This window comes from Panthera tigris, chromosome D4 (assembly GCF_018350195.1).
Source record: "Panthera tigris isolate Pti1 chromosome D4, P.tigris_Pti1_mat1.1, whole genome shotgun sequence".
NCBI classification, from domain to species: Eukaryota; Metazoa; Chordata; class Mammalia; order Carnivora; family Felidae; genus Panthera; species Panthera tigris.
The window spans coordinates 70,386,538-70,395,466 of NC_056672.1; positions in this window are offsets into that span (position 1 = coordinate 70,386,538).

Below are 8,929 nucleotides of genomic sequence, written 5' to 3' on the forward strand. Positions count from 1 at the left end.
TGGGGTTTCTGACACTTACCTGGAAAATATTCAAATGCAATATGATAGAAATTTCTCCACTTGGGTCAAACTGCAAGAACGACTCACATTGTCATTGGGGTTTTAAAATTTCTCATGTAAGTGGCACCCGGGTGGTGCAGTCGGGTAAGCATCCGACTCAGTTCTGGTTCAGGTCGTGATCTCACGGTTCATGAGATGGAGCCCCGTGTAGGGCTCTGTGCTGACAGTGCAGAGCCTGCTTGGGGTTCTCTCTCTTTCCTCTCTCTCTGCCCCTCCCTCACTCGTGCTCACTCTCTCTCTCTAAATATAAATAAATAAACATTTAAATAAAATAAAATTTCTCACATAAGGAATGCAATAATAGGGGAAAAATCTAATTTTACGATCAAGGAATTTCATTTCCAGTTTGTAGTATGTTCAGGCTCAAAATATTTGTTAATGCTCTGAAATACCCAGGGAGAATGTGGAAGGAACATGAGCTTTGGACTCAGAGAAATGTTATTTTTCTACTTCATGGTATAGGACAGATGCTAAACTTGGATAAAATAACTTGGTTTCAAATATGAGTGCTGCTATTCTGTGACCTTGAGCAAATTATTGCTCATTTCCTCATCTGTGAAAGGGGGTAAGTTCCACTGCATAGGAATATGGTGAAAATGAACAGATATTTAAAAAGTCTGCTCAAGTATATATAATTTCTAGCCCAAGCAGCAAAAACATGCATTCCATTCTGGATTCCCAAGGTGATACTTCAGAAAGGGGTTTCTTTTCTTTTTAATGTTTATTTATTTTTGAGAGAGATGGAGACAGAATGCGAGTGGGTTAGGGGCAGAGAGAGAGGGAGACGCAGAATCCAAAGCAGGTTCCAGGCTCTGAGCTGTCGGCACAGAGCCCGACGCGGGCCTTGAACTCACAAGCTGTGAGATCATGACCTGAGCTGAAGTCGGATGCTCAACCGCTCAACTGACCGAGCCACCCAGGCGCCCCGAGTTCTAACCTCTTAGAGAATAAAAAGCAAGTAGCAATTCAGTGTGCTTCATTCTGAGAAGGCAGAACTCAAAAAAGGAAAACAAAAGTATAGTTGTTGCCTACATGTCCACAAGACTTCAATGGCACGCTATGTTGGCCATACCGTAGTGTTGGCCAACATTTATTAACGAAATGTTTTAGGAATAAACAGAGCCTCTTATTCATCTTGCCAAGAGTCATGCGATCTGGCAGCACTGAGCCTTTAGTCTTGTATTGCATAACTGTCAGGTGGAGAGTCGTGACTGTCCCTCTGGAGGCAGCATACTCTTTCCTGTTAATTACAATCCCCACCTTCTTTTCCCCCTTCAAGAACTCAAGGTAGAGTGGCAAGGTGCCTTTCTGTTGTGAGTGTGCAGCTATTTGACGTTTACTACAACAGGTATTTGAAGTGTTTCTAATACTTTGTCCACTGTCTGTTCCATTCCTTCTTCGTTGCCTCTAGGGTGTTTTACTTATTTATACTACTTGCCTGGCATCTCAAACTCACTTGAGTTTGAGACGCGTGATTTTGATTTTTCTACCATCACAGCCAGGAATTTTCTTCGTGGCTCTATATTGAGGATCATATCTCCTTTTCTCCCTTTTTCATCCAAGAAGGAGAGATGAATGTTGACACATATTGAACATCCTCCAAGCCCTCAGTTAAGAACCACTGCATTGAAGTGTGGGCATCACTTTCATTTAAGTTATCTTTTAAGTACCCAGTTAGTTAAGGTGACTGTGTCCACTTTACAGGTGAGATGATGGGAGTACAACAAGTTTAGATCACTTATCTTTGCCGGAATTAATTTAGAATTCAGGTGTGGGTCACCTGTCACATAAGGAGGAACACGGAGTCAGCTAAAATATGCAGGTCTCTTAGAAAGCCATTTAGCAATGGATGAACTGAACTCGGAAAGTGAATTCCTTTTTTCTTGGCACCAAGATGACATCTACAATTTCTATCCTCCTTTTCCTCACAGAATGAGCTCTTCTTAAACTTTTCTCCACTGCATTTGTAAAGAAAATAGTACAGAATTAACTCTCAGGCTTCTGTACTGACAAACTCCTGCCCCATCCTGGGTTTCTTGAAAGTTGAGGAAGGCAAGGCCACTAATTCTGCCCTTCAGCACGTATAAACTTTTCCACAGAATTTGCTAAACTGCCTGCCCAGCCCAAAGGCAGGGAAACTACAAACTGACAGCTCACAGAAGTCTGTTTATTCTTAACCAGAATTAAACACTATTAAAACCCAGAAAATGGCCAGGTTCATAGAAGCGGCCATCTTCTTTTATTGTTTGCAGAGAAAGTGCTTAGTGGGTTAAGCAGGGCAAATTTTAAGTTCTGGAAAAAAGCTGCTGGTCAAGTCTTCTCTAGAAAAGAGCAATCCAGCCTTCCCCTTTGCACTTGACTGCCTTCTTTGTTTCCCTGACATGCACTCACAGGTACTTTCCTAGACTCATTTGTGACCTCACTGCTGGAATCAGGAAGCTTCAATGTAGGCTGGGTGGAGTCTGTTTGAGAAGTCAGGTGTGTGTGTGTATGTATGTGTGTGTCTGTGTGTTTTAGTTTATCCAGAGTGGAATCCGGAGAGTGGGCTGTGGATTTTAAACCTTGAAAAAATTGGGAAAGACAGAAACAACAGAGAGTGGGCAGAAGAGAAGTAGAGAAAAGAAGAAACGATAGCTGAGGAGGGGAAAAAAGGAGAAAGGACAAAGCGAAAAACGATTTTTTTTAAGAAGAAAAAATAGATAAGTCATTCATATGCATTACTTGTAATCCCTCTCACAATGCATGGAGTCACATCAGAATGTTAGGAACTACAGAAATAGGTAGATCACTATCTAATATAAAACTCAGATCGTTATTAGTCTTATCCTAAGGAAAAAAAGTCAGTTTGTGCTCTCTTACCAAACGTCCTGGTGAAATCTACCTCTTCTTGGTGGAGGTTTAGGCTTTGGGTGAGTGGTGAGAGGGAGTAAGCTCTAGATCCTCAGGGAATGACGGGAGCGGCTTCTCTAAAGTACTTTGCAGGAAGAGCGGAGAACTAGACTCACTAATAGACTCTCACCATTCAGTATGCTCCACAGGCCAACAGTATCAGCATCGCCTGGGAATTTGTTAGGGCAAATAAAGGGGAAAAAAAGAGGTTAGAGAGGGAAGGAGCCAACACATAAGAGACTCTTAAAAACTGAGAACAAACTGAGGGTGGATGGGGGGGTGGGAGGGAGGGGAGGGTGGGTGATGGGCACTGAGGAGGGCACCTGTTGGGATGAGCACTGGGTGTTGTGTTGAAACCGATTTGACAATAAATTTCATATTTAAAAGAAAAGAAAGAAAGAAAGAAAGAAAGAACCCAGAAGCTACAGGAACAACAAAAAGAATAATAAATGCACGAAGGAGGATGAACAGGTAATTGTATACAGAAAGGATCAAGGATGTACAAGTAGGATGTTCCTTCTGTGGAGAAGAGTGAATTCACTTTAGTGCCCTAAGACTTCGCTATTCAAGGTCATGTAGACACCGGCATCACCTGGATCACCTGTGAGCGTGATAGACATGTAGACCTTCAGACTCCAACCCAGAGCCACTGAATAAGAGTCTGTGTTATAAGATTCCCCCCGGGGGATTCTTGCGCGCACTGATTTTGAGAAGCGGTGCTCAAGAGGGAGCTTTCGATCAGGGAGCTGTCGTGAGGACCGGGAGCACTTGCATTAGCAAGTTGCCTGAGAATCTTGAGGAATGCCAATTCTCAGACCCCACCCTGGACCTACTGAATCAGAAGCTCTGAGGGTAGGGCCCAGATGGGTAGGTTTTAACAAGCCTTCCAGGTGATTCTGCCGCATGCTCAAGTTTGAGAACCACTGGGCCAGAAGTTTTTTTAAGCAACGGGAATGATTTAGGTTGGTCTGGTGTTATCATGTCTTCAACGCCATCATGACGCAAAAGTCTCATTCGAAATATTTAACACCCTGAGTGACCTGGAGGCTGATCATTCAGAAGGGACAACAGCTGTGCATCTGCTCAGTGGCGGGGATGAGGGCTACACTGCCAGGTATCCGACACCTTCAGTTGCTGGATTTGGATCCAGGATGTCCTAGGGGAGTGAATGGGTCAGCCTCAATGAGGGGGGACATAGGGGTGGGGCTGGGGGCAGAGGCTACTCATCTGCCATTATATATCCCATTAATTCAACAATTCGATTATAGCATTATATATTCCAACAATGCAACAACCAGTTAAACTGGCCATTCCTACCTGTATTGACTGAAGATCAGCCTGTGATATCGACGGGAAATGGCAATAATAGTTCTTCCCAGACGTCAGGCGGGCAACTGCAACATTCAGATGTGAGTTCTTTACTAGGCAAAAAAAAAAAAAAAATCTGTTCAAAATAAACAACTGTATTTGCTTGGAGTTTCAGTGCTAAAGTGGGAATTTATAAACCTTCTATGATCCCTTGACTACCAGGAAGCAAAGCCGTGCTAGGGCCCTAGGCCAAGGGCTAGTCTCAGGAACAGAACAGGAAGGAGCTCCATTATTTGAAAGGCACTTGGCAATGGCTCAGGGTGATGGGGCAGGAGTCACAATGGTGGACAGCATGAATCGTATACATCTTGGATTACACGGAGAAGAAAGACCCAGATGGAAAAGGACCACTCTCCCTCTCCACTCAACCCCGGCAGCGTGCCTTCAGGGAAACGAATGAAATTGTAAGTGTTGAAAACTGGGCCAAGGGCAAAGCGTTCACAAAAGTGAGTTACTTAGTATTAGGGCAGTAATTATGCCGGAGCTAATCCTGCCAACATGGGGCAAACGCATGCCTCTGGCTTTTGTGGGCTTTCTTCCGTGGTGCTCCGCTGTGAGATGTGGCAACCGTGGTAAACACTTCATTTTCTTCATATGGCCCAACTCCAGACTCTTTATTTGCTTTCCTTGTCACCCCCATTTCCACAGGAAGCTTGCAATCTCTCCAACAGACGTGATGCTCCTCGTAGAAATCTATAGTTAGCTATATATTTCTGATTACTTTTATTTTAAAAGCATTTGGAAATACTGAAAACTAGAAAGTAGAAAAGTAACCAGGATACTATCTCTAAGATTGTATTACCACGACTATGTGTATTTCGATGTCACACACACGTTTATACGCATTATGCGTGTGTTTGGGTGGGGGTCCCCGCACCAACAAGCAATTCTGGGGACACTAGCTGAGTGTCCTACAATTCAACTCAATTCTGACACCGTGTACCCAAAGAGAGCATTCCACGGGTTAAGAGTTCGGTCCCAAAGGACACCCCACCCCAGCCCCCAGCCCTCCTTCAGACACCAGTCACAAGCTCACCTGTGCTTCTGAATGGCTGGCTATAAATAAGAGGCTCCAAGACCCTCTCCTCTGGTTCGATTAATTTGCTAAAGCGGCTCACAGACCAGAGAAACATTTTATTTAGTAGATCACCAGTTTATTAGAGAAGGAGATAACTCAGAAACAGCCAGACAGCCGGGATGCAAAGGCAAAGGATGCGGAAAGGGCTTGGAGCGCCCATGCGGTCTCCTGATGAGCCATTCTCCCTAAATCTCCATTTGGTCACCAACCCGGGTCTCCGAACGCTATCCTCTTTGGTGTCTATGGAGGCTCATTACCTAGCTATAGTTGATTAAATCACTGGCCACAGAAGAGTCAACCTCCAAACCCATCCCTGAAGTTTGGGAGAGAGGTGGTGCAGAAACTTCCAGCCCTCCTATCACGTGGTTGGTTTCCCTGGCAACCAGCCCCAACCTCAGGTTAGCTCAGGGCTTTCCGAAAGTCTCCTCATCGACACAACAAAAGCACCTTTTCTGCTCTTATCACAGGTATTTATAGGGTTTGGGGAACTCTGCCAGGAACCAGGGTTTGGGGAACTCTGCCAGGAACAGGGTGGAAGAGCAAATAGTTTTTTATTGTATATCACAATATCACAATATGTGTAATTCATTTTCACTGAATTGCCATGACACTATTACATGATTTTGTATTTGTTCTATTCCTTAATGCTTAATGTGCCAGGGGCATTTTCCATCATCTAATACAGCCCATGATTTTTAATTGTTGCATATGACTTTTTCATTTGGGTGCATTATGTTTTAATTAACTTTTTCCTTACTAAGTTTTTTAATAACCTTACAATCGTAAAACAACCCTGTGATGAGTGTCTAATAAATCACTGCCGACACTCTTATTTCTCTTAGAGTGATTTCTTAGAAATATAACTATTTTTAGTGACTTTAACGTGTAATGTCAAACTTTAGTCTGGTGTGCTTACACACTTTGCACACACCAGCCGTCCATGAACTTGTTATTATACTTTTAATTTGCATTTCCTTACTAATGTGGTTGAACACATTATTATTTTTTTATACAAACTATTTCGTATTTGCCAATTTGTTTTTACTAGGTCTGTTTGATTCTAATTTGTAAGAGGATCTTTGTATTTTAAGTGTTTTAGTAATTAATGTTTTTTTTCAGGTACAGGAATTAAATTTTTTTAGTCAAATCTATTGATTGTGTCTTTTGACATGTTTTGCCTTGGTTATAAGATTGAAAAGATACTCTCATTTTGTGGTTCCTTATGTGTATAATCTTTTTCCTAATAACAAAAAGTAATGCTAGTTTTTACATTAAATTTTTTAAATTAAAACACTTATAAAAGCCTAGGAAAATCAAAATACACTGTAAAAAAAAACAAAATTCAACCAAGTAAATGTTAAGATCTACTAGGTAGAGGGGAAATCCAAAGGGCTACAGAAAGTGAGAGGTTTTTAAAGGCAGACCCAGGAAGTCATAAATTGAAAGAAGGATTATTACTGGTGAAGTAACGTTCACTTGGGGACAAAAGGGCTTTAGTAGGTGGATTACCTTATCCTCCTTTGGGGAAAAAAGAGGGCCTTCGTGATAGATTACCTCATTGGTACTGACCAGGAAATTCCTGACTGGTGAAAGGTTACATTTCTGGGGGTTTGAAATTGCAGTTAGGTTAAGTATTAAGTCTTGGTTTACTGATGTGGGACCTTAATCTAAGTGATGCCATTTTGGGCCTATGGTTTTCTTTTTAACAACATAAAGGATAAAAGATGTACCCATCTCTCAGCAAATAAAATATTACGTATACTCTCTGTTGTATCCATGTACATTTTAATCTTTCTTTCACTATTTGTTGTTATGGAAAGAGATGAGGATATACACATATGTCTCTAGAGTCAGTTTACTGAATGTCAATCAATTTTTCTCCATTGTCTTGCGATGTTTCCTATACAACCTACTGAAGTCATATCTAATAAAGCATGTGAAGTATTTTTCCCTGCAGTGGTTCGTGTGTTTATTCTTGCCTCAGACTCACATCTATTTATTACACATTTAATGAAAATATAGAAGCAAATATGATTATTTGCTCATTGAAAACTGTTCTTAGCTCTGAAAAAAAAATATCAATGCTGGTAAAGATATAATAAAAAATAGTTTTGCAGGGCGCCTGGGCAGCTCAGTCAGTTGAGCCTCTGACTCTTAATTTCAAGTCGGGTCATAATCCCAGGGTCGTGGGATCAAGCCCCACGTCAAGATTCTGTCTCAGGGTACCTGGGTGGCTCAGTTGGTTAAGCCTCTGACTCTTGATTTTGGCTCAGGTCATGATCTCATGGTTTGTGAATTTGAGCCCCATTACATTCTCAGTGCTGACAGCTGGAGGTCTGCTTGGGATTCTCTCTCTGCCCCTCCCCGACCCAAATAAATAAATAAATAAATAAATAAATAAATAAATAAATACAACTATTAAAAAAATCTTTTAAAGAAAGGGATTCTCGCTCTCTGCTTCTGCCCCCTTTCCCACTAGCGCACTCTCTCTCTAAAATAAATTTTAAAAAACGTTTGGCACATGAAAGACAACAGAGTATTAGTTTATGACATATGGAGATACCAGCTGTATGAAAGTTCAATATTTGAACATTAAATCCCCCTGTGCAGTGCAGATTTGAGATGATGTATAAGAAAACTAAGGTTGGATAAGTAAACTGGGGTCAGAATATGGAGGGTCTTCAAAGAGAGAACTTTGAGTTTAATAAGCAACCAAGAAGGGGTTTTGAGGATTCTTGAGCAGGGACAATGATGAGGAAAAGCCATTAGTATGATAATGCTCTATGGGCTAGAGGCAGAGACACTGGATTCAGAGAAGCATGCTGGGAATTCTAGAAATTCATCAGTGATAGAATGAGGAATTTTCTTTTTCTTTTTTTTAATGCTTTTATTTATTTTTGAAGGAGAGAGTGAGACAGAGCATGAGCGGGGAAGGAGCAGAGAGAGAGGGAGACACAGAATCCGAAGCAAGCTCCAGGCTTTGAGCTGTCAACACAGAGCCCGATGCGGGGCTCGAACCCACAAACTGTGAGATCATGACCTGAGCCAAAGCCAGACGCCCAACCAACTGAGCCACCCAGGCACCCCAAAATGAGGAATTTTCAAGAGTGGCAGTGTAGCAGAAGGCAATGATTTCTTCACATGTAAGACAGAAACCATGGTGCCCACTCAACAAATATCTGTCAAGTTTCCATATACTCTAGGTATATAAAGGACAGGAAAGAGAGAATGCCACTGTTCTGGGCCTCATACCTTGAAGAAATAGTAATACCACTGATGAAAATAGGAACATATTTGTCCTAGTGTGTGGACTGCTGCATACCCTTTTCTCACTTAATTCATGATAAGTAACCCCCAAGAGCCTCTGTCCTTGCCATTTTTCTGTACAATAACTTCTAAGGGGAGTCCAAACATTACTGTGGCTTTTTTCTGGTCCACCAATCCTTAAGGAGAAGTCCAATTGTGGTTACTGTTCATGTGCTCTGACCTACTGGTGGTCTTAACGTCCCTCCCTCTCCCCAAGTCCCATGCAGG